General features: G+C 45.8%; 3 non-coding genes across 3 annotated transcripts; all 3 read right to left on the reverse strand.

The window, feature by feature from the left end:
• Nucleotides 1-3785: 3785 nt before the first annotated feature.
• On the reverse strand, nt 3786-3856 carry TRNAG-GCC. Its single transcript has one exon. It is a non-coding gene; the product is annotated as a tRNA-Gly (tRNA).
• A 2340-nt stretch (nt 3857-6196) lies between these two features.
• Nucleotides 6197-6267, reverse strand: TRNAG-GCC. The gene has a single exon. It is a non-coding gene; the product is annotated as a tRNA-Gly (tRNA).
• Nucleotides 6268-10424: 4157 nt separating this feature from the next.
• Nucleotides 10425-10495, reverse strand: TRNAG-GCC. The gene has a single exon. It is a non-coding gene; the product is annotated as a tRNA-Gly (tRNA).
• Nucleotides 10496-11123: the final 628 nt, after the last annotated feature.

Genomic DNA, 11123 nt, shown 5'->3' on the forward strand with positions numbered 1-11123 from the left:
CATTTTCTTATTAGGAAATGTATCCCAATTAAAAAAAAGTATTAAACATCCAGGAAAATTCCACAATTTGCCTACCCTCGGAATATTGGTCGGAGTTGACCACGAACAAGTGTTTGGAAGAGGGGTTCAGACTTTAGATTCAATAGGACCTGGGGAAGTCTTGGTGGCCATGAACCACTGACTAGCTTTGCAATCTTGCCTGCCATGTGTGAGGCCTGGATATAATTAAAGCGGATGTGCCATGGGAAAAAAATATTAAAAGCCAGCCGCTACAAATACTGCAGCTGCTGACTTTTAATATTAGGACACTTACCTGTCCTGGAGTCCAGCGCTGATCGCAGCAGAGGACGAGCGATCGCTCGTCTCTCTGCTGCTCCCCCCGCCATCCTCAGTGAGGGAACCAGGAAGTGAAGCGCTCCGGCTTCACTACCCGGTTCCCTACGGCGCATGCGCAAGTCGCGCTGCGCCCACCGATTGGCTCACACGCTGTGTGCTGGGAGCCGAGTGTTCCCAGCACACAACGGGCGACAGACGGGAAGTCAGAAAAACCCGTCTTTTGCCCGTAGCGTGTGGCCGGAAGTGGGTGCAAATACCTGTCTTTAGACAGGTATCTGCACCCCCCTCCCCCCTGAAAGGTGTCAAATGTGACACCGGAGGGGGGGAGGGTTCTGATCAGCGGGACTCCACTTTAGGGTGGAGAACCGCTTTAACACCTTCTTGCAGGCCATACACATGCTTGGCCAATCACAGCGCCGTCAGGAACGGTGCCTTTGGCCAACCATGGCTCAAGGAAGTAGGTACATGCCCCACACTATATAAGGCCGCTTGCGTGTCGGCCTTGTGTAGTGTGTTGCGGAGAGAGTCTGAGAGAGATAGAAAGAGTCAGAGTGTCATTCCATTTCAGTTAGATAGAGCAGGCATGCGATTGAGTTAGCTTTAGTCAGTGTATTTATATATATATATATATGTATCCTATGAGTTGTGTGTATCGATATATTGCTTTTCTATAACCGAATAATTTTTTTTTGAATGTCAGATCCCTTCAAGACTGCCTATGCTGATGCTGAGTGACTATCCTGTTATGCTGAGTGACGATCCTCCTACTCCTCCATGATCATGCTGATAGCTTGTAAGAACATTTTTGCTTCTGGGCACCGCCACCAGTGGCTAAGGCCCAATTTTTCTGCCCCTGTTTAACAGGGGCGTGTAATTACAATTGTTGCTACAATACTTTGCAGCAGGGCTCATTCCTGCGCTCCAACTAGAGTATCTGTGAGGGGCTGCAGTGTTGTGGCACCAGCACCAGTGCCTAAGGCCCAATTTTTCTGCCCCTTTTTAACAGGGGCATGTAATTACAGTTCTTGATCTAATATTTCACAACAGGGTCCGTTCCTGCGCCCACCAAGAGTAACTGTGAGGGCTTACAGTGTTGTGGCAACAAACACCTAAGGCCCAAATTTCTGCAGAGTATATAGAGCAAGTCCCTACTTTGAAACATCCGACTTACAAATGACTCCTACTTACAAACGGAGGGAGACAACAGGGAGTCAGAGGAAATCTACCCATAGGAAGGGAAATTCTCTCCTGTAAAAGTTAATATGGGAAAAACGTGTCTCCTCCCCACTGATGCTTTATCACCAATCCTCGTTTCCCTAAAAAAAACACATTTTCCAAATCCAATTGTCATTGAGACAGAAAGTGAGGTGAAATGTTCTGAACAGGTGCACAGACAGCAAAACAAATGTTACAGGGGCTATGTTTTCCAAAAAGCTTAAAGCAGTGGTTCCCCCTTAAAAACAACTTTTTTTTATTCCACTGCCCCCCCACATTCCATCACGATTAAGGCACATATTTTTTTTTTCCTGCTGTACATACCTTACTACAGCATATTCACCCGTGCATCCGGGTTGCGAGTCCCGCGGGAGTGGGCGTTCCTCACATGCTGTTGATTGACTTTTGCCCAAAAACGAGCTCTCCCCCCGTCGCGTAAGCCGCGTCACGATTGGCGAAAGGAGCCGAACGGCGATGCGCATGCGCAGTATAGCGCCGACTCGCCGTTCGGCTCCTTTCGCTAACCGTGACGTGGCTTACGCGACGGGGGGAGAGCTCGTTTTTGGGCAAAACGTCAATCAACAGCATGTGAGGAACGCCCACTCCCGTGGGACTCGCAACCCGGATGCACGGGTGAATATGCTGTAGTAAGGTATGTACAGCAGGAAAAAAAAAATATGTGCCTTAATCGTGATGGAATGTGGGGGGGCAGTGGAATAAAAAAAAGTTGTTTTTAAGGGGGAACCACCGCTTTAAAAATAGATTTTTTGGCTGGAGCTACACTTAAATTTTTTTACCTGTTTCAAATTACAAACAGATTCTACTTAAGAACAAACCTACAGTCCCTGTCTTGTTTGCACACCCTGTATACTGCTATTCAGAGTATATAGGGCCTGGGGGCCCCACGCCTGTCCTTTTTAATTTGGGTGCAGGGTTACCCTTAATATCCATACAAGACCCAAATGGGCTGGGGGGGGGGGGTACCCATGCCGTTTTTCTGAATGATTTTCATCCATATTGCCAGGACCAGACATTACATTAAACCGGCCAGCAGTTCTAAATGACTTTTTTCCGTTAGAACTGTCATTTTGTGCAGGGACTGTTCTAAACACGGGAAACATGCGCCACTTCACAGGCATACTATAGACACCCCCCAGGTACGATATTTAAAGGAATATTTTCACTTTTATTTTTTCACTTTAAGCACCATTAAAATTAGTGCTTCCGGAAAAATGGCTGTTTTTAAAACTTTTTTTGCACCGATACATGTACCCTGGAGCAGGACCCCGAACCCTTTTTAGGACAATAACTTGCATATTAGCCTTTAAAATTTGCACTTTTGATTTCACTCGTTTGAGTCCCATAGACTTTAACAGGGTTCGAAAGTTTGCGCAAACTTTTGGTCTGTTCGCATGTTCGTGTGCGAACCGAACCGGGGGGGGGGGGGGGGGTGTTTGGCTCATCTCTACTATCAAGCAGAATATTGCGCTTATTTCATTTCAAGCATACAGGAAATATTAGAATTTTCTTGTGCAATCTACTGAACATAAATACATTTATAGTCATTAACCACTTCAGCCCGGCCCATATGGCTGCCAAATGCCTGGGACACTTTTTGCGATTCGGCACTGCATCGCTTTAACTGACAATTGCGTGGTCATGCGTCGTGGCTTCCAAACAAAATTGACATCCTTTTTTCCCCATAAATAGAGCTTTCGAGTCCCACGGGCACGGAGACCGCGGTGCACGCCCGCTATGGGGTAGGTTCAAAGCAACGTGTATATATATATATATATATATATATATATATATGTATGTATATATATGTATATACGTTGCTTTGCCTGCCCGTGCCATTCTGCTGACGTAAATGTGCGTGAGGCAGTCGGCAAGTGGTTAAACATCAATATTTTTAGTTGCTAAATAAAGGGATCAGCCATAGTTGATTGTCAGGTCTTCTGAATAGCCTGATCTGATGCAATTCATTACAAGCTTACGATGTGCTCTCAAATCCTTCAAAACTACAGTCCAAAATACGGTACTTTTGTTGATTGTCTCCTCCTGTCTCTGCAGACTGAAAGGGCATTGTACTGAGATATGCTCATAGCTCCTGCCACATGTACAAATTTACCTTTAGGTTTGTGTATATCTAAGTCAATGATGGCTTTTTCCTCTACAGTTATCAGCCACAAACTTGAATATTTAGAACTTCAGGAAAAAAGAAAAGAACTTATTGCATTGGCCGGGAATCGAACCCGGGCCTCCCGCGTGGCAGGCGAGAATTCTACCACTGAACCACCAATGCATTTATACACAACATTTCGATGTGTTATAATTTGTAAAAATATATACAATATATAATTTTTTAGGTAACAGTTTCTTTAAAATCCGTCATTAACCACTTTAGCTCCAGAAAATGTTACCCCCTTCCTGACCAGAGCACTTTTTACAATTTGGTACTTTGGTCAGTCACAGAAGGAGCGGTGGAGAAGGTGGCCGACCGACCGATGTGTTCAGACAATTTTATTAGTCCGCAGCCCCAAGGATTTGATCGGTTCCAGCAACCATCTCCAGTGTCTGATTTACATGGTGCAGGAATACCTAGGGGAAAGATCAGGCTTGGAGACCTTTCCAATCAAAAATCCTCTGGGTTGCTGGGTCTTGAGGATGGATCACTGGCCAGAGCTTGCACAGTATGCAATTGAGCTACTAGCCTATCCTGCATCCAGCGTTCTTTTGGAACGCACATTCAGTGCTGCTGGAGGCTTTGTAACTAATCACAGAGTGCACCTGTCCACCGACTCAGTTGATCGGCTGACCTTTATAAAAATGATCACTAGTTACCAAGCACCTGATGCTGATGTAACCAAATAATTTTTTTGGAACGTCAGATCCCTTCAAGACTGCCTATGCTGATGCTGAGTGACTATCCTGTTTTGCTGAGTGACTTTCTTCTTCCTCCTCAATGATCATGCTGATAGATTATAAGAAAATTATTGGTTCTGGGCACAGCCACCAGTGGCTAAGGCCCAATTTTTCTGCCCCTGTTTAACAGGGGCGTGTAATTACAATTTTTGCTACAATACTTTGGACACGTCAGAGGCCCGGCTAAGATCGACACCCCATCTTGTACTCTTCTTGTATCTCGACCAATTAGATGCACTTTCTAGTTCACATTAACATAATAGTGATGTATCATCCTGTATGTAGAAGTTTGTCTTGTCTGCAATAAAGCAGAGATAACGTAGTACTTGAACTGAGATGTTGTATCAGTCACTTATTACCCGCGTGCACGCCAGTTATCTGAACTTTTGATTTGAAACAGCAGTAGAATCCTAATTAACCCCTTTTGAGGTTAACCTAAATCACCACAACTTTACAGCAGGGCTCATTCCTGCGCTCCAACTAGAGTATCTGTGAGGGGTTGCAGTGTTGTGGCACCAGAACCAGTGCTTAAGGCCCAATTTTTCTGCCCCTGTTTAACAGGGGCATGTAATTAAAATTTTTGATGCAATACTTTGCAGCAGGGCTCATTCCTGCGCTCCAACAAGAGTTTCTGTGAGGGGTTGCAGTATTGTGGCACAAGCACTAGTGCCTAAGGCCCAATTTGTCTGCCCCCAGGGGCGTGTAATTAACAATTTTGATGCAATACTTTGCAGCAGGGGTCATTCCTGTGCTCCAACTAGAGCAGGGGTGGCCAACCAGTGGCCCGCGGAGCCCTCTGATGTGGCCCATGACCTCCTGCTCTGGAATGGTGGGTTGGCAAGCCCAAATTGCAGGTTGCCGACCCGCCATACCACAGCATCCGTGTTGTGAATGAAGCTGGTGGTAGAGGAAGAAAGCGTTTGCAGAGCAGAGTCCATAAGCCAAAGCTTCCTCTACAATGCCGGCTTTTGCCACAGGTGGTGTCGATGGCAAAGTTCAGCTAACCCGCAGGATAGACGCAGGTGCACTACGCTGCACCCGCGGGGTGGGTAAACTGCAGCACATCAGTGTGAAAGCAGTATTAGGCCCTTTTCACATGATCAGCCCGACCAAATGGGACCCTCAATTCACCTCTATAGAGCGACAGATGTTTGTTTACGCCCGCCTACCTCCAATCCGAAAAACAGAAGGGAATTTGTCCCCTTTCATCTGGGCGGATCAGAGGGCCTATAGAGTAGCAGTGACCTGTCATCCGCCCGCTCTGCTCATTGTGGCCCACGACTGGTTACCAAGTTGCTTAAGTGGCCCTCGTTCTTCAAAAGGTTGGGCACCCCTGAACTAGAGTATCTGTGAAGGGTTGCAGTGTTGTGGCACCAGCACCAGTGCCTAAGGTTCAGTTTTTCAGCCCCTGTTTAACAGGGGTATGTAATTACAATTCTTGATCTAATATTTCATAGCAGGGCCCATTCCCGCGCCCACCAAGAGCAATTGTAAGGCCTTACAGTATTGTGGCAACGCCACCACACCGTTCACCACCAAAGGCCCTATTTTTCCGACCCTGTTCAACAGGGGCATATAATTACTCATAGCTCCTGCCACATGTACAAATTTACCTTTAGGTTTGTTTGTGTATATCTAAGTCAATGATGGCTTTTTCCTCTACAGTTATCAGCCACGAACTTGAATATTTAGAACTTCAGGAAAAAAGAAAAGTACTTATTGCATTGGCCGGGAATCGAACCCGGGCCTCCCGCGTGGCAGGCGAGAATTCTACCACTGAACCACCAATGCATTTATACACAATGTTTCGATGTGTTATAATTTGTAAAAATATATACAATATATAATTTTTTTAGGTAAGGCTAGGTTCACACCACAATTTTACCATCCGATAAACGGACCGTTAAATCGGATGGAATCGTATGTGACAAAATCGTATGTAATCGTATGTCAAAATTTTCACTAAAAAATCGGATCCTGATTTTAAATAATGTCTGGGAAAAAGAAGATTTTTGAAGTTATGGATATTCAGGGGAACCCCGCCGGCAATTTAAAACAAAAATGACGTGCGGTTCCCCCTAAATATCCATAACCAGACCCTTCAGGTCTGGTATGGATATTCAGGGGAACCCCGCCGTCAATTTAAAACAAAAATGACGTGCGGTTCCCCCTAAATATCCATAACCAGACCCTTCAGGTCTGGTATGGATATTCAGGGGAACCCCGCCGTCAATTTAAAACAAAAATGACGTGCGGTTCCCCCTAAATATCCATAACCAGACCCGTTATCCGAGCACGTTGACCTGGCCGGCCGCAGAAAAGAGGGGGGGGCAGAGTGCGGCCCCCCCTCTCTCCTGAACCGCACCAGGCCACATGCCCTCAACATGGGGAGGATGTCCCCATGTTGATGGGGACAAGGGTCTCATCCCCACAACCCTTGCCCGGTGGTTGTGGGGGTATGCGGGCGGGAGGTTTATCAGAATCTGGAAGACCCCTTTAACAAAGGGGACCCCCAGATCCTGACCCCCCCCCTGTGTGAAATGGTAATGGGGTACACTGTACTTCTACCATTTCACGAAGGAAGTGTAAAGTATTGTAAAAAAACACACTGACACCAAAGAATAAAGTCCTTTATTAAAAAAAAAAAAAAAACATCCAGCGGTGACAAATCCACTCGTTCCCGGCTTCCTGCGTTGTCCTGATCCAGCGACGGGTGCGGGTGATCTCCCGCAATGAGAAGATCCAGCGTCAGGTGATCTCCGCTCCGGCGATGAGAAGATCCATCTATCCGGCGCAGCAGCATCCCGGACCTCCTCTCACCGCTGGGCACAGCCCAGCGAATGAGCGGCTGAAGCTGTGACATTTCTTATATAGAGGAGGCAGAGCCACCCGTCACGTGACCCCGCCCCCTCTGACGTACCTCTGCTACGTCACTGGGGAAGACCAAGAAGAGGAAAGAAGAGGAAAGACCTCCCCCAAATTTTCAAAAACCAATTGTCATTGGGACAGAAAGTGAGATGAAATGTTCTGAACAGGTGCAAAGACAGCAAAACAAATGTTACAGGGGTGATAACCCTTCCCTATGTTTTCCAAAAAGATTAAAAATAGATTTTTTGTCTGGAGCTACACTTTAAAAATTTACCTGTTCCAAATTACAAACAGATTCTACCTAAGAACAAACCTACAGTCCCTGTCTTGTTTGCACCGCCTGTATACTGCTGTTCGAGTATATAGGGCCTAGGAGGCCCACGCCTGTCCTTTTTTTAATTTGGGTGCAGGGTTACCCTTAATATCCATACAAGACCCAAAGGGGCTGGTAAGGGGGGGGGGGTACCCATGCAGTTTTTCTCAATGATTTTCATCCATATTGCCGGGACGCAAGCAGTTTTAAATTACTTTTTTCCCTTAGAATTGTAATTTTGTGCAGGGACTGTTCTAAACACGTTAAACATGCGCCACTTCACAGGCATACTATAGACACCCCCCAGGTACGATATTTAAAGAAATATTTTACTTTTATTTGTTCACTTTAAGCACCATTAAAATTACTGCTTCCGAAAAAACTGCCGTTTTTAAAACTGATACATGTACCCTGGGGCAGGACCCGGGACCCCAAACCCTTTTTAGGACAATAACTTGCATATTAGCCTTTAAAATTCGCACTTTTGATTTCTCACGTTTGAGTCCCATAGACTTTAACGGGGGTTCGAAAGTTCGCGCAAACTTTCGGTCCGTTTGCATGTTCTGGTGGGAACCGAACCGGTGGGGAGGGTGTTTGGCTCATCCCTACTATTAAGCAGAATATTGCGTTTATTTCATTTCAAGCATACAGGAAATATTAGAATTTTCTTGTGCAATCCACTGAACATAAATAAATTGATAGTCATTAACCACTTGCTTACTGGGCACATATACCCCCCTCCTGCCCAGGTGAAATTTCAGCTTTCGGCACTGCATCGCTTTAACTAACAATTGCGCGGTCGTGCGACGTGGCTCCCAAACAAAATTGACGTCCTTTTTTCCCCACAAGTAGAGCTTTCTTTTGGTGGTATTTGATCGCCTATGCGGTTTTTATTTTTTGCGCTATAAACAAAAAAGTGAGACAATTTTGAAAAAAATACAATATTTTTTACTTCTTGCTATAATAAATATCCCAATTTAAAAAAAAAATAACATTTTTTTTTCTCAGTTTAGGCCGATACGTATTCTTCTACATATTTTTGGTAAAAAAAAAAAAAAAAATCGCAATAAGCGACTGGTTTGCGCAAAAGTTATAGCGCTTACAAAATAGGGGACAGAATTATTTTTTTTAATTATTTTTTTTACTAGAAATGGCGGCGATCTGCGATTTTTAATGGACTGCGACGTTATGGCGGACACATCGGACACATTTTTGGCGCCATTCACATTTATACTGCGATCAGTGCTATAAATATGCACTAATTACAGTATAAATGTGACTGGCATTGAAGGGGTTAACACTAGGGGGTGAGGAAGGGGTTAAATGTATCCCTGCTTAGTGTTCTAACTGTAGGTGGAGGGGGGTGACTGGGGGGGTGACCGATCTGTGTCTCTATGTACAAGGGACACAGATCGGTCTCCTCTCCAGAGACAGCACCGCTGTCTCTGTGTAAAACGGCAATGAGAGATGATCTCATATGTTTACATATGAGATCCTCTCTCATTGGCCGCACAGATCGCCTCGCGAACGGCCACTCTGATTGGCCGTTCGCGGCGATCTGTAATTGGCTGTGTCCGAGGGACACGGCCAACACAGATTTTCCCCGCAGCGCGCTCTGGAGCGCGCGCGGGGACCGCCCTAAGGGGCGGCCGTCAATTGACGGCGGTTTGGAAATTGGGATCCGCACTGTAGCCGTCAATTGACGGCAGGCGGATCCCAAGTGGTTAACCACTTCAGCCCCGGAAAATTTGGCTGCCAAATGACCGGGACACTTTTTGCGATTCGGCACTGCATCGCTTTAAACTGACAATTGCGTGGTCATGCGTCGTGGCTTCCAAACAAAATTGACATTATTATTATTATTATACAGGATTTATATAGCGCCAACAGTTTACGCAGCACTTTACAATATAAAGGGAGACAAAACAGTTACAATACAATAAAATACAAGAGGATTAAGAGGGCCCTGCTCAGAAGAGCTTACAATAACATCCTTTTTTCCCCATAAATAGAGCTTTCTTGTGATGGTATTTGATCACCTCTGCGGTTTTCCCTAGTGTGTCCTAGGGAGTGATTCTGTCAGGGGGCGTGGCTTACTGTGACACGTCACTGATCGCTGCTCCCGATGAGAAGGAGCAGACAATCTGTGTTGTGTCACTAGGCAGAACAGGGAGATGCCTTGTTTACAAAAGGCATCCCCCCGTTCTGCCATTCCGTGACCCGTTTGCGGGACACTGGTGGACATCGAGTCCCACGGGCACGGTCACGGAGACCGCGGCGCACCCACGCTATGGGGTAGGTTCAAAGCAACGTGTATATATATATATATGTATATATATATGTATGTATATATATGTATATACGTTGCTATGCCTGCCCGTGCCATTCTGCCAACGTAAATGTGCGTGAGGCAGTCGGCAAGTGGTTAAACTTCAATATTTTTGGTCGCTAAGTAAAGGGATCAGCCATAGTTGATTGTCAGGTCTTCGGAATAGTATGATCTGATGCAATTCATTACAAGCTTACGATGTGCTCTCAAATCCTTCAAAACTACAGTCCAAAATACGGTACTTTTGTTGATTGTCTCCTCCTGTCTCTGCAGACTGAAAGGGCATTGTACTGAGATATGCTCATAGCTCCTGCCACATGTACAAACTTACCTTTAGGTTTGTTTGTGTATATCTAAGTCAATGAAGGCTTTTTCCTCTACAGTTATCAGCCACGAACTTGAATATTTAGAACTTCAGGAAAAAAGAAAAGTACTCATTGCATTGGCCGGGAATCGAACCCGGGCCTCCCGCGTGGCAGGCGAGAATTCTACCACTGAACCACCAATGCATTTATACACAACATTTTGATGTGTGATAATTTGCAAAAATATATACAATATATAATTTTTTAGGTAACAGTTTTTTTTAAATCCGTCATTAACCACTTGCCGACCGCCGCATGTATATGTACGTCCACAGAATGGCACGTACAGGCATATGGGCGTACATGTACGTCCCCGCCTTTCCATGGGTCGGGGGTCCGATCGGGACCCCCCCCCCCCCGCTACATGCGGCGAGCGGATACCCGCGGGGAGTGATCCGGAACGACGGCGTGGCTATTCGTTTATAGCCGCTCCGTCGCGATCGCTCCCCGGAGCTGAAGAACGGGGAGAGCCGTATGTAAACACGGCTTCCCCATGCTTCACTGTGGCGGCTGCATCGATCGAGTGATCCCTTTTATAGGGGGACTCGATCGATGACGTCAGTCCTACAGCCACACCCCCCTACAGTTGTAAACACACACTAGGTGAACCCTAACTCCTACAGCGCCCCCTGTGGTTAACTCCCAAACTGCAACTGTCATTTTCACAATAAACAATGCAATTTAAATGCATTTTTTGCTGTGAAAATGACAATGGTCCCAAAAATGTGTCAAAATTGTCCGAAAAAATCGCTGATCGCCGCCATTAGTAGTA

This window comes from Rana temporaria, chromosome 3 (assembly GCF_905171775.1).
Source record: "Rana temporaria chromosome 3, aRanTem1.1, whole genome shotgun sequence".
In the NCBI taxonomy this organism is placed as follows: Eukaryota; Metazoa; Chordata; class Amphibia; order Anura; family Ranidae; genus Rana; species Rana temporaria.